The sequence below is a fragment of the Hibiscus syriacus genome, unplaced genomic scaffold (assembly GCF_006381635.1).
Source record: "Hibiscus syriacus cultivar Baekdansim isolate YM2019G1 unplaced genomic scaffold, ASM638163v2 tig00005712_pilon, whole genome shotgun sequence".
In the NCBI taxonomy this organism is placed as follows: domain Eukaryota; kingdom Viridiplantae; phylum Streptophyta; class Magnoliopsida; order Malvales; family Malvaceae; genus Hibiscus; species Hibiscus syriacus.
The window spans coordinates 206,361-231,057 of record NW_024062065.1 but is presented as its reverse complement, the minus strand read 5'-3'; the positions used below and the strand labels follow the sequence as shown (position 1 = coordinate 231,057).

Below are 24,697 nucleotides of genomic sequence, written 5' to 3'. Positions count from 1 at the left end.
TATTATTATATATTCAGTATGCTAACGTTGATTTTGCAGTACAATTTTACCAACATTAGTCTCATTTCTTGCATGTCGTACTATCTTCATTCCTATCCCTTTACCTTTGCTTTAAGTTTGCTTGTTTTCATTTTCCAGTTTGTATAGTTTATTTTAACATTCTTTTGGGGTTGATTCATGGCCTCCAATAAATTGTTGAGTTTCACCACTGTTTATATCCTTAATCCCCAAGCCTACCCTTCCTCTATGGTCGACTAATTCTTCGTCACACCTCGTCGTTGGTGCACTCCTATTTTGTTCACTTGTGTTTCCTCTTCTCCCCGCCATCAATTGCTTGTCTGCACTCATAGTAAAATTAGTGTCGTCGTCGTTTGGTCTACACCATTCACGGAATAAACACTTGTGGTGACTGATTCTGGTAATAATAGATGAGATTTTGGGATTTGAGTTTAGAAATTTGAAAAAGTAGAGTTTTTATGAATTTCAAAGTATTTTGAGAAAAGTTAGAATTTAAAAAAAAAAAAAATTATAGCGGCGTTATATATTCTCTAGACATCTACTATTTTTGTATTATTTTAGAATATTCTCAAGATATTATTATCCTAAATCATACTTATATATTCTCTAGAAGTTGCATCGACTTTAGTAGTCATGGTCAAAGAAGCAAAAGTGATTTTTCGCGAAGGCGATGATTTTAACCATGCTCGTGCACGTCTGGATCTTGTCGTTGGATACAGATTCACAGAAATAGGAAAGGCAAATACCGAGCTGAGAAAGTAACGAAGTGGGATGTGGATGGTTAAACTCTGATGATTTGACTCCGGTGATGGATGTGTTCATGCAAGCAAGCAATGACATGGTGGCCGGAGTTACTTCTCGCTACTGTTTTCCAAGTGCTTCACTGAGAAGACCATTATAGATTATTCTATTTCCCATTTAATGCACAGGATTGTTGTGTTTTATATACATAAGAAATTATTTTGAATATTATATAAGAAAATTAAGAGCAATGAGTAAATGAAAATTACATAAAATGTAGCAGATCATGAAACATATAAATGTTTATATAAATTAAGATTTGGTTATATGTAATAATATAATTTGTTGATTGAAATTCCTGTTTTTATAATTAGACTGAAGAATGTACCAAAACTTCTATCGCGATTCTCAATTTCCCACTCATTTTTTTCTTGGCTCCCTTCTCCCCCGTTCGTACGAAGCTTAATCTCTCTATGATCATTTTGAGAATTAAAGATATGTGAAGAAACTACTTAGAATATAATTATTGTGGTCGTCGATTGTTACCGTCATTGTCAAACTTCTATCTATTTGTCATCCATCCTCTCTCTCATTATCAATTGTCTCTCTTGTTATCATCGTTGACTGCTACTTTCATTGTCGAATTGTCGATTCTCCCAGTACCTATCATCCTTCTGCCCTAATCTCCAAAATCTCTAAATATATCTAAATCTTAAATTCAATAATGATATGAGATTCAAGAAGACATCCTGAACAAATATTATATTGTAATCACCTTTGAATATTAAAAAATACTTTTTTTTTAAATATTTTTAACTTATTAATGTTAATAATTATTATGTTATAGTGCCCTTGTATAATTTAATCGTGTTACACTTTAAAGAGCGCGATGTTAAATTTTATTTTCTCTATCCTACTAAATTTATTCTTTTTGGATTTTAAAATTATCTCATTTAAAATATTTTATTAGAAAAATCAAAAAATCACAATACTAGTATTTCTTTTTTACCCTTATATGTCTTTCTCTCTCTTTTTTTTTTTTTACATATATAAGAATAAATTTGTCAAATCTATATTAATCATTTTTGAGGTAATTGTAATTTCTTTTGTTTTATATAACTTCCCTGTGATCAAATTTATCTCTTAAAGTTAAAGTTATACGTGTAATCAATATAAAACACAATTAATGAGATGAAGGAAATAATATATATTAATATTTAATAGAGTAAATTACATGAATCATTATTGTATTTTGTTATATTTCCTATTTCATTCATTGTACTTTAAATATATTTAATTTGCTCACTAAATTTTATACATTTAACGTGTTTTGTCACTCAACCGTTTTCCCCACTAATGAAGTTATGATGTAAAAAAAATTATTATTATTATTTTTAAATAACATTTGCCATTTGGGGCTGCTGAGAGTCAAAATCCCTAATCCTAAAAATTTATAAAATAAAAAAAAGGAACGAAGATGGGTAATTTACCCACGAGCAGCCATTATTTGCCTTTACATTCCCCACCTTCATTATCACTTGTGTCTCCCCCATAACTCTATCAACCCAGACCTCATTTTCAAGAAATAGAATCAAGAGCTGGTCATCCTTCAAAAAGGCTGCAGCTACACCATTTATAACTCCAAATCTTCAAGAAACAAGATCAACCCCGTCCAAGTTCCCCATATCAACATCATTCTCAATCCCTCAAAACCAGATTTCTCTCACGAATCCCTTGTTCGTAGACCATCTTCTCCACCTTCCATTCATCGTTTCTTTGCTTCTTCGTTCCCATCACTAAAATGATAAATAAAGTGATAATTAAATATAATAATAAAAATTCACGTCATAAATTTGTTAGTAATAGAAACGGTTTGAGTGACCACATTTGTTATTACATCAAATTCAGTAAGTAATTGAACGGTTTCAAAGTATAATGAGTGGAATAAAAATAACAAATTACAATGATGATTGGTGTAATTTCTCTATTTAATAATATTAAATATAAATTAATATTAAAAGTGACCGACATAAAAGTAAGCTTTATTCTGACAAGTTTCAATAAAATGTATCAACAAAGAAAGATTAGTTCGAAACTCAACGCATGACTAATTTATGAAATAATATTCAAAACAATACTTTACCAAATCTTACTCAAATAAGACTATACTCTAAAAGTTAAAATAGTGAGATAAATAAGTGAGTTTTTTAATTTAATATAAATCAATTAAAGATTATTTTTATTTAGTGTGAATTATACAGTATCAAACGAAGACATATATGCTCCACGTGTCTTTAAACTAAATATGAAGACTTCCCGATCACATGGCGTCTCCAGACAAATAAAGAAGATTCCAATTATATGGTATCTTCAGACAACTGAAAAGACCCTAAGAATATACGACGTCTTCAGACCAATAAGTCGTACTTCATAAAATAGTATGATATATGCTTTATATGAGAAAATAATTTTTCTCACAACTCTATAAAAGCTAGAAAGCCCAACTAAAATTACATCCTTTTAACAAAAGTGAATCACACGGAAACAGTTTTAAAAGGTTTTATTTGGTAGGACATGTCTTTATTATATAATAGGTTTTATCAGATAAATTATCCTATAATATCATCATGATTGAAATAAAAGAAATAATAAAAATAAATCAAACTCTTAAAATATTATATGAATTTTATTAAATTATTATTAATATAATACAATGAGGATATTAAATTTAATAATTATCTCAACCTATCAAACTCAATAATTTTTTCATAATTTCTCAAACTAATATTATTATATGTGAATATAAAAAATCAAATATTTTTATAATCAATTAAAAATGCTATATTTTTATAACCTCTTCTATTTAAATAATTTAATTTTGTATTTTCTATTATGTATTTCTTTATTATTAGAAGGTTACTCACCTTTAAGTTTGGATTCGTTTATGTTAATGATGTTTCAATTTTATCAATTTTAATATTGATGTTTAAATTTAACTGCAATTATGTTACCTCATCATTAATGGCTTAACGATATGATGATATGACATCCTACGACATCATTTTGTTAAAATCATTTGATAAAAAATTACTTTTCATGGGATTTAAACCAAAATTCCTTGTAAACAAATATTAAACACCCAACCATCAATCTAACTTAAGAAAAACATTTTAACAAAATTATTATATATGTTAAATTGTAGTCGTATATTTTCATCTTCCTCATCAATCCAAATCTATTTTTAATCACTTAAAAACTCGTGTAATGCACGGGGATTTTAAGATATCGGATTTGGGCTTTGAGATCTTGCGTTCGGATAGAGATTTGTGGAAGTGGATGGTTTTGGACATGACACTGGCGACTTCAAAAGACAAGGTTCCGGTTGTTTCGTTTTTTTTAATGTTTGGTAGGTTTTGGGGTTTTTTTTTTACAAGTGTGTCGAGAGAAAGGCGTGTTTGAGATTTGAACTTACCTGATTTCCCATTTTGAGTATCCAAGTTTCTGCTACCATTGTTGAAGAAGCTTTGAGCTGCTGTGAATCCATACTTAGATTTTGGGGTTTAAACAAAGGGTTTCGTTTGATAATTCAAAATGAGGTTTTCGCAAACAGAATGATTGAAAGTATACAACGACAGTTTGACATATATACTAATTTTGTTAGGAATATAATAGGTTTTTAAGTTAGTTTGGTGGTTGGATGTTTAGAATTTGTTCATGAAGAATTTTGGTTTGAATCCCATAGAAAGTAATTTTTCATCAAATGATCCTAACAAAACGGCGTCAGTTTCAAGTTTTTTGAACATCAAAACAGTTATATTAAAACGACGTTGTTTTAATAAAGAAACCACATTAATAAGGTCACGGTATAAAAATATCATATCATCGTTTCATTAAAATATTAACGGTGATGTGATATAATTATTTATAAGATGATATAATTATAGTTAAATTTAAACATCAGTATTAAAATTAATGAAATTAAAACATCAGTGACATAAACGAATTTAAATTTAAAAAGGGCAACAATTGAAATAGTTTACCCTTTTTATAATATAGAGATTAATTTAAAATAAAGTACAAACGCACGTCTTTTCATATGTCCCATCACTGCCACAAAACAAAGCACATTGGCTCATCACTCTCCACTCTCAAACCACTCTCATTTCAAAATTTTTGACGGTGATGATTATAACCGTTCACCTCCATTATTTCTCTACCAACGGTGCTAGATTTCAGCACTTCATTTCTTCAACCTTGATATAATTTCCCCAGGTGATATTTCTTTTACCTTCCTCTAGTTTTCTCCTCATCATCCTTCTTGCCTATTAAAGTTGAAACCTTTGCTACTTCCAGGTAATTTCTTGCACGTTTATTTTTTGCGTTGTAGTCTTTCACTTTAATCTCAACATTGTTTCAGATTTTCTTGCTTTCTATTTTCAAGTGTGGGTTTAGGCTTGTTTTACCATGCTTTCTTCCGTTGAAAGTCAAAATTTCAGCAATGGTCCAGTTTTGCTGCAGCAAGATTCACGGCTGATTTAGTTTGAATTTGCAGCCTGATTTGGTTGAAAAATTGGTGTGGAAAAATTGCTCATGCAATTCATATACTTTAAGTTATTTATAAGTTTAATCTTTAAGTTTTAACTATAAATAATCTATCCTATTTAGTTTTAAAATCATCTCATATTATTCTTGTTTTCTCCTAATATTAGATAAAGTAGAGAGGTTTTTTTAGAATTGTTCTCTTTTTTTATAAATAAAAAATTATCTTTGTTTTCTTTTAATTTATATTTTATCATGGTAAAATTCTTTTAAATTTACATGTGATTTTTATCCTATATTTAATTCTATCCATTAGTCGTATTTCGTAACATCTTCTTCTTTGATGTTGCTATGGAGTTATTGCATTCTTTTTGTGTTGTTTTTCTTTATTTTTTTGGGTTCGTGTACAAGGACTTACAATGGGTCATCACGTCCAAACCCAGTAAAAGAGGGACCTTTTTCCAAGTCCAAGCGAACTAGACTTGGCAAAAAAATACGGCATGTTAAGAATCAGTCCAAAGAAACTTGTTCTAAAGAAGGGAGTACTTTTACCCAAGAATGGTATGACATTCGAAAAAATATCGATGAAGCTCTGAGATGTTACAGAAAGTTACTAGTGGACAAGGGATTACGAGACAAGGTCTCAAATAATCATGGAATGAGCCCGGAAATTGCAAGATGTTCATCAGGCCTAGCTCTTCATAAGAGAGTAACCAGCCTTCTCAGTTGCCTGGAAGATGGATTACACTACAAAACAAATAGGATACGTTGCAGGATTAAAATCGGAGATGAATTTCATTGGAGAGGTGGAGCTATGTATCGTTGGACTTCACAATGATCTTCAAAGAGGATAGATTGTGTTTCGTCGCTCATGGCAAAACCTGGGCCACAAGCATTGTCGACTCGGGCCGATATGAGAGTGTTACGAGTAGAGTTTCTTCCGGTGAGTTTACATACTGTGGTGAAGGCGAAAACCCCATTTATGGTGGTAAGAAGAAGCCTAAAGATCAAAAACTTATAGGTGGGAATCTTGCGTTGGTGAATAATATGATTGACAGAAAGCCCGTGAGGGTTATACGCAGGTATAAATCACTCTGGGAATTTGAATGATTCCGGCTATAAATTTATTACGAAGGCTTGTACTTGGTGACTAAATACTGGAAAGAGATTAGAAAGGACGCAGATACATATGTTTACAAGTTCAAGCTGATGAAAATGGAGGATCGCCGGCAATATGAGCCGGAATGGAAGAGAAAGACGTTCTTCATCGCCGGCCTTAGTTTCAGGGAAGCCAACCACGGACGATGATCAATGCACATGAATCATCAAATTGACTTTTTACTGTTTCGTGCTGTCAATAGCGTTGTAGCGGCAGCATTTACTCAATTGGTCATCGAAATTTGTGTTAATGCCAAACACTATTTGAAATGGAAGATGGTCTTGCTTTGTTGAAATAACTCTCTTCCCGCTAAAATATTTTTTTGTGGTTCAAAATTTTCAACTTGACTGTTATTTTGAGTTAATTGTATTAATGTCCTAAACTATAACTTTTATTTTAAGTTAGTCTTTAAATTTTTGAATGTTTCGATTTCATACTTAAACTATAACTCTTATTCTAAATTAGTTTCTACACTTTTAGTTATTCTAATTTTATCTCTAAATTATGAACCTCTTACTAAATTGGTTCCCAACTTTTGAATATTTTAATTTTATCTCCAAATCATCCAATTATGTAATTAGTTTTAATAATTGTTTACCTAATCTTTTCAATCATATAATATATAATTTGGCCTAATGATTTTATTAATGGATGTGATTAATATATACATATAGTTTGAGATGAATGGAATGTTCAAAAGGTTGGGAACAGTTTAGAATGAAGATTATAGTTTGGGGATGAAATTGAATTTTTTTTAAAAGCTGAAGGACTAATTTAGATTGTTAGTTATAGTTTAGAGATGGAATTAAAACATTTAAAAGTTTAAGGACCAATTTTAAATAAGAATCACAATTTGAAAACATTCTATGCAATTGACTCTGTTATTTTTCTATATTATTATTGATAATACGAGAAAGTATATTTTTTAATAAAGAAAGTATCTTTTAAATACATTCAATTAAGTAGTTTTTAATGAATTTTTTTTATAAAATTTAACATTAAACAAGCTGATCTGTTAAGGTCTATCCGTTAATTTTTCACAAAAAATAGAATTTGGAACAAAATAAATAGTTTCAATTGACAATTTTATAAAATTTAATAATCAAGAAACTTAACGAGATAATACTCTACAGTTAGATAATCATTTTATAACTTTTAATAATCGACGGAATTAATAAATATATATAGTCGAAGACCATTTATGTAATTTACCCTTTTTGGAAATACCATCCTTTCTTATTAAGTGATGAGTTTAGTGCCATGCATGGAATTCTCTAAATAAAGTAGCCAATAATTAAATTTCCTTTTAATTGAACGAACATGATCAAATACAAAAATTACAATGGACGGTCAAGATTCAACAAATTTCCATATAAAAATATGAATTTGCTAAAAAGATAAGTAAATTATGGGAAGCAATAGTACAATTCAAAGATGGTGGTGAACTCGGGACCGTCAGCGACGTATCAGAAAATATAATTCAGACCGAACGAATACATTCAATCGTATTTGCAGCAGGCGATCGTAGCTTAAAATCAACAACCGCAAATGTGTCTACAATCAATTTAAACCCGAGCCTTAACGACCAAGAACACCCCGTCACGATTTTCAATCCTAGCTTACACTGATTTATCGAGGTTTCCGTTTTCTGTCAGTAAGGTATGAAAGTGGTGCTTTGTCTGTGAATATTCTCCGGCCATCGCTGGTCATGGGTTCATACTTACATGCAGGCCCTACAAGCCAGGACATTGCTGCTCCCCAACCAAGCCTCCTAGCTGAAATTGTAAGTTCAGATTTTGAACAATCTCACAAGTAAGTCTATATAGGGTATGTTACATGCAAACGTGTAAGAAAGCACGACAGTTACGACTTACATGTCCCCAATTATCGATGCCTCTCGACATTAACCCGATAACCTGCATGATCAACAATTCATTGCCGCTGAGCTAAGAAAAGTGGGCATAAAAGCATAAAATTGAATAAACCAAGCCCCATTCAGGCATCTAACTCTTGCAGGGAAAAATCAGACACAAGTGACTGAATTCGATATGTCTGAGACTGGTTTTTTAATATGTCATTATATGGTTGGTTCTTTGCATTCTCGAACATTGAGAAGCGAAAGCTTTGAATCATACCATGTTTAAGAAAATAACTAGCGCTATTTGCTGCAGATCTTCTTTGGCATCTCTGATCATGCCTCTATGTCTCATGACAAACACAGCAACAGAACCAACCTAGACAACCAAAAGAATCTCAAATGCGACATACGAGAAAAACCAAAACAAGTTTTTTTTCCCTAAGGCAAGCACCATTAGTTGGAACAGGTTCTTATGAACAGTTTATCTTATTTTGCGAATAGCATCGAGATGTCTTACTAATCCAAAGATTGCGCCTGATGCGCCAACTGCAGGCGCTTTGCAAAACCAGTAACTTGTAGCGGCACCTAGTTTTCTTCAATAGATTAAGTCAAAATCTTTCCAGCAGGTAAGCAATTTATAACCTACTGCAATGAGTTTCTGAGTTGTTACTTGAAATTGCAGATGTCAGGTAAACAGCAAGAAATCTCCTTGGACCACTTTCTCCACAGTCGGGCCAAGAGAATTCAAAGAATAACAATTGACCTGAGAACAACAAATTCTCTTCAACCAAATGAAGAAATAAACTTCATAATTCAGAAATTCGAAACCAAACCATAAGGTGCCCTAAATTTGCATGCAAAAGAGAAGATGTAGCCAGCCTCCAAATCTGCCCTTTGTCAAGAAGACTATTAATCTGTATACAACATGAATAACCAAATTCGAATATCAACCCACCGTTTCCAAAAATATGATGAAATCAAAACAGATACACCTCCGAAATTGTCTTCACGAATCGATCCAAATCTCACCTTAGCTCCCCAAAGCAACAGCTTCCCTTGTGTTGCCAGTTGTGTAACATACATTCTGCATATGGTATAATTTAGTTTTCTTTTATACAGAAATTCAATCTTTTGTTGAATGAAACTGTAATCGTTTCGACAAGGGAAAACTTACAAGACATTAATAGCTATAAGGATGTTGGTCCAACTCCTTTTGTTAAATGAATTTCTCCTGGAACTTTCCATTTGGATGATCCACTATTACCCTCATTTCCAAAATCCTTTCTTTGTTTCTTCCCAGTAAAGAAACATACGAATGATGAACATGAAGAAGGGACAACATCATTTGCAAATTGAAAATTGTAACTTCCCATGAAGTTGGAAGTTGTTTCAGACCACACATCCTTCAATCGCACATTACACAGATGACAGAGTTTCTGTACGACAAGAAAGTTAAAAAAATGATTTTTTATTGCTGACTAGTTTGATGGGATTTCCCAGGTGGTAATGGAAAGGGTACCTTGAAGGAGGAGCAGAGGTGGAACCCTAAGCGGAGCTGGTAGCGGAGAAGGTGGATGAGGCGGAGACAAGCTGCCGTGGTGATAACGTGAGTGGATTCTACTCTCGATGATAAACCCCACTGGAAATGGAACGGCTGAGGCACGGCTGAACCCATCAATCCAACACCCAGAAAGGACCGGACCGGTTTCTTGCCGAAACTGAACTGCTCTTCAAGTAATCCAAATGCCTGGCTGGCTCTCGGGGTCAAGAAATAGTTAGCAATTATTTCAGGGATAATTATACTTTTAATCCCTTTACATGTTAAAATATGATATCTAGTCCTCTAATTTTTATTTGATTTAGGCTGAATGCTTTTTGCACCCCTAACGTTTACATGTTTTCTCAGTTTGATACCTAACGTTTCTATCAGTATTGTGAAGAATTAGCTGTATCTTCTAAAGGTTTTAGGTTGACTTTCTATACATTTACTAACATCTCGAGGTATAGACTAAATTGTTAGCACCATAGAAATGCCGGTGAACGAGCTCGAGGAAGAAGCTTTGGAAATATTAAGCGCCTCAACAATGACATTAACAGCAAAGGAGAAAGCACAGATATTGGATTATTGGTTTTACATCCTTTTCTTTTCCAGCTCTGAACAAAGTCCAGCAGATACGTTATGATGGTAGACTTTGTTTTTTACTATTGGCAGGCTATATGTGACAATTCCATAAGCTCCAATGTGCTCGGTTATGGTTCTTTACTTGGACTCTATGCAAACCTTAGATATCAGATTTTGTGTGGGGCTAAGTCGTCTTCTAAATGGTTTACATCCAAGAATGCCATTACTTCTGGTCTTGGACTTCTCATCGTCGACAAGGAAAGGTTGAATCTGGTGTCGATGGGGAAACCCGAACTCCGATGGCTCGCAGGAAGAGGGTTGTCCGGAAGAAGGTAATAACAAGGTCTGTGCAGTGCGTTGTCAATTTTTCATGATCTTATGCCAATCAATTTGGTGGTCCATGGAGAAACATAATTCGAGAAGAACCTCGAGAAGGTGCTGATTTGCTATGATTTCTGTCTTAAATTCTTAATGCTGACTACTGGCTAAAAGGATCACCTCAGCGCTCCGGCATATAGCCTATATCGTGGAAATTTTCGTTATAATATATATTAGGGTAAATTATACCAGTGACCACCTAAATATAGCCTAGTTTCATGTAGAACATCATTTTTGATTTTTTATTAATCAGGTCACCTAATTATTTAAATGCGTTCAATCAAACCACTTACCGTTAACTTAACGGAGTGCTTAGGTGGTAGTTAATAAAATTGATATAATTACAGATTTTATCCTCAATATTTATATATCCTATTAAATCAGTCATAATTTTAATCTAATTTAATAAAATTTAATATCCAATTCGATGATGACACATCGAAATTTTTTTGTGCCTCTTACATTATCTCAATAACTTATATTGAGCACGAATCAAGTGATCTTTATAGTTAAGGGGATGATTGTTATCTAAAGATCTCATGCTCGAGCACGACTTTTGTAAAGATGTTTGAACATTTATTATTAAAAAGTTGGAATATAGTTGTGTAAAGAGTGTGTACCTTATAGCAATCACTCTAAATTACTTAAAAAATTAATGAAAATAAAAATTTCTTTTCTGATTTATAATTTCAAGCTTAACAATTCTTAGGAACTCAGTAAATTAATTGAAGATTTTGAAGTTTCAAAAGATAGAATAATGGCAAAATTTTGCGGTTTGATTAATCTAATGTGATTAAAAGGTAGTATTTATTTAAAATATTATCAATCATTCAATGATGAGCGCTCGAATGTTTTTACAAATATCATATTTAAGTATGAGACTTTTAAAAATAATAAATTTACACTAAGGTGATAAAACATTAAAATTTTACCTTTTAAATCATATGATTGATAACATCGTTACAAAGTTAATAAGTGATGACGAGAAACTTTAATATTTAAATTTAAATAATTAAAATATAAATATAATCAAAACTGAACGATAAAATTATAATTTATTTATCTGTAATTATAAGGGATATCTCTATCAGAATCATTTTGTTAAAAAATTTAATGTGTATTTTAGTGTACAGATCTGTAGATGGATATTAATTCTTATTAAATATATATTGATTCATATATATCAATACAAAATTTAAAAATTTAAATTTTTTTATTTTTTTATCTTGAATATTTTATAATGATATTTAAATATAAGGTAAAATATACAAATGGTCTCTTGACTATAAGATATTATTTTGTTGAGTTTCCAACTATTAAATGTTACAAAATAGCTACCCAATTGATTATATGTTCCAAACTCATATTTTTTTGTTAAAAATTGACGATCGCCTGATTTATACATTAACCTACTGGCTGAGATGTGATAAAATATGATCTCATAATCGTTTGAGTTGTATTTTATTAATCGAATTTCTGTTTACATTATGCGTTGAATTAACGCTTGATGAGATTGAATCAGTGCTTGAAAGTAACGATGATGTCTATAGATATCATTAAAATATAATTTCATATTATACCAGTTAACATGTTAACTTCACTTCATATGATCATTAATTTTTTTTAACAAAAAAAATGAATTTGAAACGCATAAATAATCAATGACTATTTCATAATTTTTTAATAATTAAGAAACTCAAAAAATCAGTATTATATAGTAGGATGAACATTTGTGTACTTTATACTTAAAAATAATCCTTTATTTTATGTTAAAAAATTATCTTTTGACCACTAATACCCGTTGGATCCTCTTGGAAAAAAAGAGGATAAACTACATAAATTATCACATAACTATTAGTAAGGTCGCAAAATGACCAGTATTTTAAAAAGTGTGACAAATATACCACTGAACTATTTAAATAGGTTCAAAATGACTATATGACGTTAACATTTAACAGGTGTTTATGTGGAATTAAAAAATTGATATAAGTAGGGGCAAGTCCTTGTAATGTTATGTATTTGCGACGTTGGTACCCTACTTTGTTTTCTTCCATTTTGGTCACTGCTTGTATATGATTTGTTTCCTTGGATTTTCATTTAATCCAATTTGATATTGATTTGGTTTTAATTTATTTAATGCCTTAATTTGAGCATTAACTTTAAAATCTTTTATTCTAGTCATGTATTAAATTTGTAGATTAAATTCCCTAGATTTTAGAATTAATCAATTTGATCACCGAGATTAACTTTAATTCTTTCTTTTTAATCAGGTCCTAATTTTAATTTAATATAACAAAATATTTTTTAACCAGGTACTTGCGTACCCGATACTCGATTTATTATATATATATATTTATATTATTTTTATTTTATATTAAATTTTTATTTATAATTCTCAAATTATTTCACTCTAACATTATAAATCTCTAATTTCTTAAATTTTTCCACCATAACATTCTAAATTCTTAATTTCTTAAATTATTTCACATTAACATTCTAAATTATTTTTTAAAACATTTATTTTAACTTTGAAACATTTGAAATTTAATTATAATTTTTCTTTTTAATTTTTAATATATATTTTTTAATTATGTAATTTGATTTTTTAAATTTTACGTGTGAATTATATATTATAGACCTTTAAATTTTAGAATTTTCTATATATTTTTAAAAATATATATATAATTCTAAAAAATAAAAAAAATTATAAACCAAGACTCGGATGTAATGGGTCGGGACGTGTGCTGAAATTTTGATTCCCGAAAATTCTAGGTACCTAATATTTCGGATACTAAAAAACACGGGTACCCAGTTTTGAACACCCCTAATGGTAGGACTTTGAAGGAGTAAAGAGAGTGAGTAAACTATAAAACGTACAAAAGATAAGGGCCTAGATGTGAGAAAATATATCATTTGTCAAGCGAATAAAATATGAATTCAAACATACTTTCACAATCATCTTCTTCCTTTCCTATATGTACTTTGATATAAATGAGTTTGCGGCTTATGCTAGGGAGTGCTTGTGGTGAAGTCATATAATTTTTATTAATTATGAAATTGTTGTGATGTCAGAGAGATATAATTGATATAATATAGTTAATAAATAATATGATATAATTAATGTTTCATATTATTAAGTCAATTGAGAATATGACAACACTTAAATTATTAACATAAATCTAATAGTTTATATATAATTGATTTAAGATTTTAATATTTTTAAACTAAATTTACTATTTTTATATTTATTTTAATGATTATATATATATGAAATCATTAAAAAATAATTTAATATTCAAATAATATATGTTATATTATAATTAATGATAAAAATATATATATTATATATTATAGTTAATATTCAAATTATAACTAACAACCAGTTGGTCTAGTAGGATGAGGAACTAAGTCCCTTAAGTAAGGTTAGAGGTTCGAATCCTGTCATTTGTGTGAATGAGCAAACTGGGTTGGGAGGGTTGCACTCGCCTCTACAGTACCCGATTTGGATTAGTAGGTCAATAGATCGAATACCAGTGATTAATTCAAAAAATTCAAATTATAATCATAAGATTGTAAAATGTGTCATAATTTGATAGGAGAAATAAATTTATTAAAATAAATTGAAATTAGGACCTAATTAAAAATTAAGAATTAAAATTAATCTTAGTAGTCAAATTGATTAATTCTAAAATCTAAGGGATTTAATCTACAAATTTAATACACGACTATAATAAAATATTTTAAATTTAATGCTCAAATTAAGACATTAAACAAATTAAAAATAAAATCAGGATAAAATTGGATTAAATGAAAATATAAGAAAACAAATCATATACAAGTAGTGACCAAAATGTAAGAAAACAAAGTAGGATTCTAGTACCGTAAATAAGTAACTTTACAAAGACCCGCACTTTAATTATACTAATTTTTTAACTGCCACGTAGACACCTCTATTAAATATTAACGTAATATGGTAATTTTGAACTTATTTCAATAATTCAACAATATATTTGACACAATTTTAAAAATGATGATCATTTTATGACCTTACTCATAGTTATGTAACCATTTATGTATTTTACTTAAAAAAAAAATGAACAGTCTGCTGACAATAAAGTAGGTGAAAAACGAGAGGATAACAAAGCATACACGACTACGACGCAGAGGGCGTTGGCTTCTTATTAAAAGCATAAAGCATTGACATCCTCCTCATCCATCGTCCAACCACCACAGCCAGTGGCGCGTGCGTTTCGCCATGGACCAGCTATACTCATCTCTCCAGTACTGGCTAGTGAACCACCCCAAAATCCTCCATTTCCAATGGTTTCAGGGTCAAACACTCGGTTCCACCCCACACTTCCTCGCTCTAACAGTTGTCACTTACCTCGCCGCCACCTTCCTCCTCTCCAAAACGCCGCTCCCTTCACTCGGTCCTAACTTCCTCAAACCCATCACAGCCCTCCATTCCCTCAATCTGTTCCTTGTTTCCCTCGTCATGGCCGTCGGATGCACACTCTCCATCATATCCCTCCCATCTCCTTTATCCCACGTCTTTTGTTTCCCTCCCGACACCCCTCCGACCGGTCCCTTTTTTTCTGGGCCAACATCTTCTACCTCTCCAAGATTCTCGAATTCATGGACACCCTTTTGATCATCCTCAGCAAATCCAAGCAAAGGCTGACGTTTCTCCACGTGTACCACCACGGAACGGTCGTCGTCATGTGCTACCTCTGGTTAAACACTTCCCAGTCGCTGTTCCCGGTGGCGCTCGTCACCAACGCGACCGTGCACGTGATAATGTACTTTTACTACCTGCTGTGTGCGGTGGGGATTCGTCCCAAGTGGAAGAGATTGGTCACGAATTGCCAGATTGTGCAGTTCGTGTTCAGCTTTCTGGTTTCCGTTTTGATGCTTCACTACCATTTCACGGGATCGGGTTGTTCGGGGATCTGGGGCTGGTGTTTCAACGCTGTGTTCAATGCTTCTCTTTTGGCTCTTTTTCTTGATTTCCATGGCAAGAGTTATGCTGCCAATCAAAAGGATGTTGTTGATAAGGATAAAGCTTCCTGATTCTGCAATGGTTTGGTTAATAAGTCATTGAAGAAAGCTTCATCTTTTTCACCATTTACTTGCTTTTAATGGTTCTAAGATGTCTTGTCAACTTGCCATCCCAATGCCCATTCTTAGAAAAAAAGAAAATCATCCGAAAGGTAAATGGTAGTTTTAATTAGTTTTTGATTGCTGAATGTTCTGTTCATTTAAATTCGTAATAAATTGCAGCATATATCATAGACAAAGATGAACTCACTCCAAACGTTCTTTGCTTTTCCTTTATACAAAACGGAACAGATTTTTCATCAGAAAACTACAGTGGATGTCAAAAACTATCAAGGCGTGTGACTGCCCTGCCTTCTTTCTGATTTATTTTCTCATCCATTTGTCCTCTTTGATTCGAAGCTCTCGACTCGACTTGTCCTCGAACGGTAATACAATCACCGGGTTGCAGGTACCGTGATCCACCGCTCCTTCAGCAAACTTAAGAATCTCTTAACCATTTCCCTCCTGAATTCGAGCTCCTGAGTGAAGAGGTCGCATAGAAGAAAGGCAAGAACATACTTGAAAAGAACAATGAGAAGAACGGTTGCAGATGATAACAGCACCAGTGCAACCTCAGTTGTTACCTGTTCAAATGATTGAACGAGTATAGTTTCCTGCAGATTTGCACCATAAAAGAAACAGAAAATCCTCATTGCATTCATCATTTCTTTACTAGGTCCCTCGTGAAACATGCTATCGTACCTGAGGCTGACCTGCAAGGAGAATCGTGCGTAGTTTAAGGAGAGTAACATTCAGATTCTGGAGATAGTATTCCACATCGCGCATGGCATCTTTTAAAGCTATAATCTTCTGAATAGTATTCGAAGGTGGCTGATCACGGATAGTCACTTTCCCGAAAGATCCACCTAGAAAAGAGAGAGTCAAGTGCGGCTCCTCCCAGCGTCTAAGCTTTTCGAAATTCCTAGCGGTTATTGCGAAAGGATGAATAAGTTCCTTCATAAAGAGAATTTCCGTCGAGTTCGATCAATTGGCATATAAAATTGAAAGGTAACCGGTGACAAGCACTAAACATAGACAAATATATGCCAAACCTTGAAAATGTCTATATTACTGGGTGTTCCTTGAATTTTTGCAGCATCAATTGTAGTTTGAGTTCTCTCTGCGGCCTGGTACTTATGTTTGCAGATTGCCGCTGCCCTTTCCACTAGGTCTCACCAGCTACAACAAGGTTTTTATTTAACACAACCGCGTGTTTGATAGAAGAATGCTTCCAAAAACTAATGGAAGCACTAGAAACCCCAAGACGGAGATCTCATCGTAAGGGTTCCTCCCTTGAGCTTGCTTATACCCTGCATCTGTAAGTTCTGCAACTAATGGTCCACCCCAATAATTTACGGCTAGAGTTTGGAAAACGGCATCACCATGGTGTGCGTTTTGCAAAAACGAGAACTGGACAAGTTTGATTGGATCATCCAACAACTTTCGGGTAGACTGGAGTGCTTGAAGTCTAGAAATGCCATTAATTGCCCCCATAAATTGCCTTTTCCTTCCCTTTGTGAGAACCAAATACTTGAAGGAGTGATCCATCATCGTCATCCGGTCCATACTAAGAAACTTGTGTAGAGTAATATCTTCTCTGATAAATGCATACCACAGATCTCGTCTCAATTCACCTCCCAAGTCGACAAACTCCAGCACCCATGACCTGAATAAAAGTTCGAATATAAAGTTATCTATTCATTTAGGAGGAACTCGAACAGTAAAAGAGATTTTTTTTTTATACCAAAACAAGCAGCAAATCAAAATAATACATAAAAGCAGGACCAATCCTTCACCAAAACAAGATTGGAGAAACTCACCCCAGATCAGATGAAACAGCTACTCCAGAGTCGACAAGCCCTGAATTGAAAGGTCCAACTTTTACTTTCTTCGGTAGCAACCCATGCCTTGTAAGATCAAGTCTTATTGCATCTTTCTGCCCTTGAAATCCTATTGCCTGCAACAACACGACAGCCACAGATACATCAATTACAATTTTATGGCCAATAATTTGAACAGTTCTATAGAAAGCTTCGTTTGTTCAACCCATAAAGCAAATATAAGAACCAGTTCAATACATATGATCATTCTAAGTTTTCTAACAAACATCTTAAAAAATTTCAAACTTTTTCTACTCATTTTCATGACTGAAACCAATATTTTCAGTAAGAGAATCGGAAAAAAATTACAAGAGGAAAATGTTGACGCTTCTATCAATTAGAAACGTTAGTCAACTCATGAACTGATGAAAAAAGGTATTATAGGTTACAATATAAAATCGATAAACAAGTTATTGTGGACAATAAGTACCTCAAAATACAGTGATTTATCCGTTAGAGTAAGTTCTCCCGGCCATGCCATGTTATTCTCCCATTTTAGGACAGGTCGTTTCTTGCCTGAACCAATGCACAAGATTCTTTCTCCTGAGAGCTGAGGATATTCGTGGTTATGATATGATTTCCTTCCTTCATGCACTCTACACTAAAACCAGCAGGAATCAAGCTTACCATAATGAATCCAAAAGGAACTAGTTAACAGAAATGAGTCTAGCCAACAGAAGATACACATAAAGAAGTGTGCAAGACCCATTTATCAATACCATCATGTTTTTCATTGTAAAAGTTCAAATGGGGGGAGAAAGTTGCCCAAAAAAAAACGAAGAAGAAACCTCTAACCGCTATACCGATTTTAAACATTCTTTAAAAAAAATGCAGGTGTTAAATAATGAAGTTCAAATAATGAAAAGGCAGCAAAGAAATAAGAAAACAGAAACAAAAGAATATTTAGTCGCTTAAAAGTGAGTACATAGAACAAAAGATAAGGGAAAAACGAATTCGATCCCTCTAGTTAAGGAAGTTTGGATCTATTATTATGACACCATACCAATTAATAAGGGATTTGGATGGTGCTGAGTGGAAAGAGCTGAGCAAAATGCAAAAAAAAATGCAGGCCTGGACGCATGAAAATGCTACGCCAGCTCAATTAATGTAGTTATTTTTATGCTAGTCATATAGGGTTTCTCCCTCTCTTCAGTAATGCTAATAACATGGTGAATTGAGCTATTACTGATTATGTATCTACTGTTGGTTCACATCTGATCATGGAAGTTTAACGTGAACTAGTAGAATAGAAGTATGAAATCAGAACTTACTTGAGAAGTTCATCAATATAAGTTAGCCACACTCTTAATGAGATGCCCTTTTCATCACCAGCGAGAGCTTTGAAAAGGTTATGCACTGTAGAGTGATCAGCTACACCAGGAATTGCAGGGGCGATCCGAGTGAAGGCTTCTCCACCAGCTTTCCCTTCAATACACCAATAAAAATAAATAATTTCACCGATCATACTGTTGAATGCAAAATAAAAGAGTGCTCCCCTGTGTCCGTGTGTTTGGAGGGGCTTTAAATATCCTTTGCATCTTTTCCCCAGTCAATCCATTCATCCTGCAAACTTAACTTCTAAGATTGGCCTGGACGCATGAAAATGCACGCCAGCTCAATTATGTAGTTATTTTTATGCTAGTCATATAGGGTTTCTCACTCTCTTCAGTAATGCTAATAACATGGTGAATTGAGCTATTACTGATTATGTATCTACTGTTGGTTCACATCTGATCATGGAAGTTTAACGTGAACTAGTATAATAGAAGTATGAAATCAGAAATTACTTGAGAAGTTCATCAATATAAGTTAGCCACAGTCTTAATGAGATGCCCTTTTCATCACCAGCGAGAGCTTTGAAAAGGTTATGCACTGTAGAGTGATCAGCTACACCAGGAATTGCAGGGGCGATCCGAGTGAAGGCTTCTTCTCCCACCAGCTTTCCCTTCAATACTACCAATAAAATAAATAATTTCACCGATCATACTGTTGAATGCAAAATAAAAGAGTGCTCCCCTGTGTCCGTGTGTTTGGAGGGGCTTTAAATATCCTTTGCATCTTTTCCCCAGTCAATCCATTCATCCTGCAAACTTAACTTCTAAGATTCAAACCCTGATCCAACTGGAAACTCAAAAACAATAGATGAATCACTAATATTCATGTAAGAAATGGAAAGCGGAAATCTGGATAAGCTAAAGTTCTTTGGTTTCTATAACTTTTCTGTGCACAACACTTAAAGTTTACCAAATAAGTGTTACAGCAATGGCCTCAATTACATCCTCTAACCGAGTTCACCATTCATAGCTTTCAGGGTCTTATTTTAACATGGAGACCACTAGATTTTTACATGCTAATGCATTAACTCAATTAAATCCTCCAACTGAGTTCACCATTCATAGCCGTCAGGATCTTCTTTTATATATGGAAACCACTAGATTTTTACATACCAGTGCATAAAATCCATAATTCAAAAAAATACTTGAGAAATGTAGTAAAAGATGATTTCACCTGCTAAACTGCTCAATAGACACAATAATAGCAGCAAATGAACGAATTCCATTAGGCATTCTACTAGCAGCAAAGAAAATGTCGTTCATGTCTCGAGTGTCGACCTCGTTTCCAGGATCAGGCTTTCCACTGTGACTAGAGGCGAAGTTACCCCAGTCAAAAAATGCTGAGTCTTCGACAGCTATGAATTTATTCTTTCTTGCACAGCATCTGTCAAGACAACAAAAGGTACAAATATAAAACTAAGAATCAATAAAGAATCCACTTTTAAGTATCAAAAGCAATTTGGTTCAGCTAATGCTACTTGTTAAATTTAATATTTTATAAAGATAGAGAATCATTCCATTAACTGTAAACTGCCACTATTAGGACAACTATAGCTAGCAAAACCCAACAATTTAGACTTTAAAAGTATCTCATCCGAATAGCTGTGTGTGCGTGTGGGTGTGTTTTTTTCCTTTCCCGCAAAATGTTTTTGGGTAAATTCTACAAATGGTCACTAATGTTTGTAAGTTTTAGTTTTTCTCATCGAAGTTTTAAAAGTAAGAAATTGAGTTTTTATTTCATTTTTGCATCTTCTATTGTTATCGCCTGTTGTGGAAAGAATGTTATTCAACCCATGGTCTAATTAAGCAACCAATGTCCTACCAACATTCGATTGTTTTTTCTTTTTGAAAATTCATCTTTCAATAACGATCCAGTTCAGCTTGTCATCACTTTTAGTAATGACCGTTAACGTCGAATGACCAATTTGTTATAAATCGATAATATTAATGATCAATCTATTACTTTTGAAACTTCAGTAATAAAAACAAAAATTACCTCAAAAATTAATTATATTTACGTAGTCTACCCTTTATTTTCCTCGATGTTTTTATCCTGTAACAACTTTTACAATCCACATACGTTGACCAGCTTGTGTTAAGTATCTGCTTTCTTAATAAAAAAATGTTTTGTTAACCAACTTGTACTGTTTGTCCCAAACACAGTTTTGGTCCTGCATATGGGTGTTCGCGATAGGTTTGGATAGATTTTTAAGCTAAAAATTCATTCGATCTGAAAAATATAAATGTTTACGGTTTGGATGTTTTTAGAAAAATCTGATCCGATCCGATCTAATTAAGTGTGGCTTGATTCGGTTTGAATTTGTGTTTTTGAATTCTAATTTTTCAAAATAATTCTTGAATTTTTTTCATAAAAAAAAAACATATGTATAGCAAAAGCAAAAAGAATATATATTTTAACAAATGCGAAGCTTACAAAGAGAATATATATTTTAACAAATTAATAAACAAATCAGTTTATCGTCAATAAGTCCCCCATAAAAGTAAAACGACTCATTTTTTAAGTTTTGTTCGATAATTTTCTCTCTATCTCAAAACTGAGGAAATACCAGAAAACTATACTATCCTTCTTTGCTATTATCATTTATTACACCATTTTTTTTCATTGACATCGATGACTAAAATCTGGAGCAAAATTGTTACGTACGTGTCGAGGAAAGCTGAATCTGTATTTGTATCTGGGTTTTGTGAGATTTTGTGGGGTTTTTATGGGTTTGTTTCAAGCTTGTAAATTCGATATTCCATTTCATCGATTCGATTCGATTTGGATCGATTCCGGATTTTCAAACCGAAACCGAACCGATCTATTTTTTTAAAAACAAACACACTAAATCGATTTCAATTTTTTTCGATTATCGATTTTTTAGATTGATTTTCAATTATTTCTTTAGATCGGATTGGATATGAACACCCTTAGTCCTGAACACAGTTTTGGTCGATATTTTTTTCTCTAAATAATTATATTTGTTGTGGATAAATGTAGGAGAAAGATAATGCTGGCAAGAGCACGTAAATCATAAGTACTAGTTTGGGTAAAATACACTTTAGATCACTCAATTATATGTTTGATAATAAATAAGATACTTTTTCAAAAAAAAAATTACAAACTCACTCATTTAAATATTATTACAAAAGATCACTTTGTCGTTAAAATCAAAACATGCATCTAATGCGATATGATATGATTATAGTTTTAATCTTCAAAACATATACATTATATTAATTTTATCCTAATTTTAATTTTTTTTTTTGGATAAAGTTAACTCTTCGTATTTAAAATTTTCATAAATTTAGTTTTTTTACGATAAGATCAAACCGAACGAAACCATAAGATCAAAGTAGTAGTTGAACGATCATACCCTACCATAAAGTAGCAGGAACTTACCGCTATTATACCAGAAAATTCAAAGGAAAATGATATAACATTTCTTATGGAAGAACAAATAAATTAGAAGAACAACATATTGAATTGATGATTTTTTTTTAAATATGAAGGATTAAGTATTGAACTATTTCGAATAAGAAGGAAATCAGTTTTTCTAAACATATCCACCATTATATGATTCACTTATAAAATTATAGGATGCCATGCCGGTTTCCTACACTGGGACGCGGTAGAAGGGTCGATCATTTTCAAGATAACAAGTTCCCTTTATCACCTCTTGATATCCTGTTCAAGTTTAAACATCATGCAAATTAAAATCACCCCCAAAGTTTCTAAACCTAACGTTTATCATCTTCATTTCCTTCTCATCAGCAAGTTCGTGTTACTTAAAGTACTAGTCTCCGACAGCCGACACTATTATCTAACATATTCAGTATATCCATGTCGGACATACCCATAGGTGTAATGAAGTAAGTTTAAGGTTGGACATAAATTTTATTTGATCTCGGGATTAACTCACCTCATTTCATCATCCAATATGTAATCTCTAATTCACCACGAGCTCTTCCAGGTGCCTTAATAGGTATCTGCAAATCGAGAAAAATACGAATTATAAGATGGGTCTAGACTAATATGCAGATACTCGGCGTATTCCGTCCTTTATTTCCGTCATAATCGATGGGGCCATGAGGCTAAAATTAGGCAAACAGATACCTCCTCTGCATATGTTATACCTGGCTTAAGGAACTACTGGCAGTAAAGGAGATTCTTTTACAAGCCATTTACGTGTTCTAAAAATATCTAAGCTTCAAAATGAAATCTGCAATGTTCTCTAGCTCAAATGCCGATTTTTCAAAATACTTTTTCAAACAGCAATCCGGTTAAAATGCAGCTAGGACGCAAGAAGCAGTTTTGAATATCAAGCTGATCAGATGATTGCATTTCAACTTACCAGACCTCCAATTTTGAATTTATCAAATTTTACAGCCACTTTCCTTGGATTCAGAGGGTTAAATCTGCAGTAACCTACAAAACATAATAGTCATTTCCACAATTTAGTTAGATACAATTAAGAAGAAATCAAACAGGAAATCCATGCCAGTGAATACCCTAAAACCGAGTTTAACAACACCGAGTGTTGGTGCAATTCCAACCTTAGAAATGACATTGTTGGGACTTGGAGGCGATAGCCAGTACAAACTCCGAGCATGAACAGTAAAATGAAAAACATGACTTTAACGGTTTAACCCCATGGAACCGGAAAAGTTTAAGCTTTACCTGGTTGAAGAAAGGGAAAGATTCCATATTTTGTGCTCTAAGTGTATCCACATTGATTGCTTGGTAGTTTGTTCTTGATCTTAGCAATTTGGGTCTCTGTAAAAACATTAGTTCATAAAATTAAACTATAAGAAACGAAAAAAAGAAAGAAGCAAGCAAAGCAAGCAAAGTGAGTTTAGCAACCTGAGTTTGCAAAATAGATTGGGAAGTCGTGTAAAAAGCTCCCATTTCCATCAAGTAAATCATTTCAAAGGCTGCTTTGTGGGATTAACCACTTCAGTTTGCTCGCTAACTGTCACGATCATGGAGCACAATTCTCGAAATTCACCAAAAAAAATAATGAAAAAGAGAGAAAATAAATAAACGAAAAAAAACCCACCTGATCAACCCTCTGTTGGTCCTCAAGGGTGGCAGCGGCGCCACGGTCAAGTGGTACAATGGCCTCGAGAAGCTCTTCCTTGAGAACCTTAGCGTCCTTGCCTTTGTTTAAAAAGGCCGGGAAGAAAGAAACATTGACCCTCCATTTCTCATCGGGAGCTGATGCTTTTGGCAGATTAAAGGCGTTGGTTTTGATGGGTTTGACTGATAAGTGAAAGGCTTGGTGTGAAGAGCTAGCGATGGGAAGCTTTGGGTACGGCGTGTGGGCCGAAGAGGAATGAAAGGTGGTGAGAATTGTGGGGAAGTTTGGAGATAAGGCCATGGCTTACTGGCTGAGTCTCTTCGAAGCTGCCACAGGTCCCCCGGTGTGTGTTTGAAAACATTAACATTTTGCTTCGCACGTGCATTGGTTGCTGTCTTGCTTCTTGGGCTTCTCTCCGCCGAGCCTGCTTTTTTGGGCCTTATTTTCGGGTTGAAACCAGATTGTTACTGGATTCTTGGGTTCTGTCACG

The 24,697-nt window shown here is 33.1% G+C and overlaps 4 pseudogenes; 1 reads left to right on the top strand and 3 right to left on the bottom strand.

Moving 5' to 3' along the window:
- Window positions 1-7,871: 7,871 nt before the first annotated feature.
- On the bottom strand, window positions 7,872-10,062 carry LOC120199914 (annotated as a pseudogene).
- A 4,964-nt stretch (window positions 10,063-15,026) lies between these two features.
- On the top strand, window positions 15,027-15,913 carry LOC120199913 (annotated as a pseudogene).
- Window positions 15,914-16,147: 234 nt separating this feature from the next.
- LOC120199886 lies at window positions 16,148-18,051 on the bottom strand (annotated as a pseudogene).
- Window positions 18,052-22,697: 4,646 nt separating this feature from the next.
- On the bottom strand, window positions 22,698-24,537 carry LOC120199915 (annotated as a pseudogene).
- Between the last annotated feature and the right edge of the window lie 160 nt (window positions 24,538-24,697).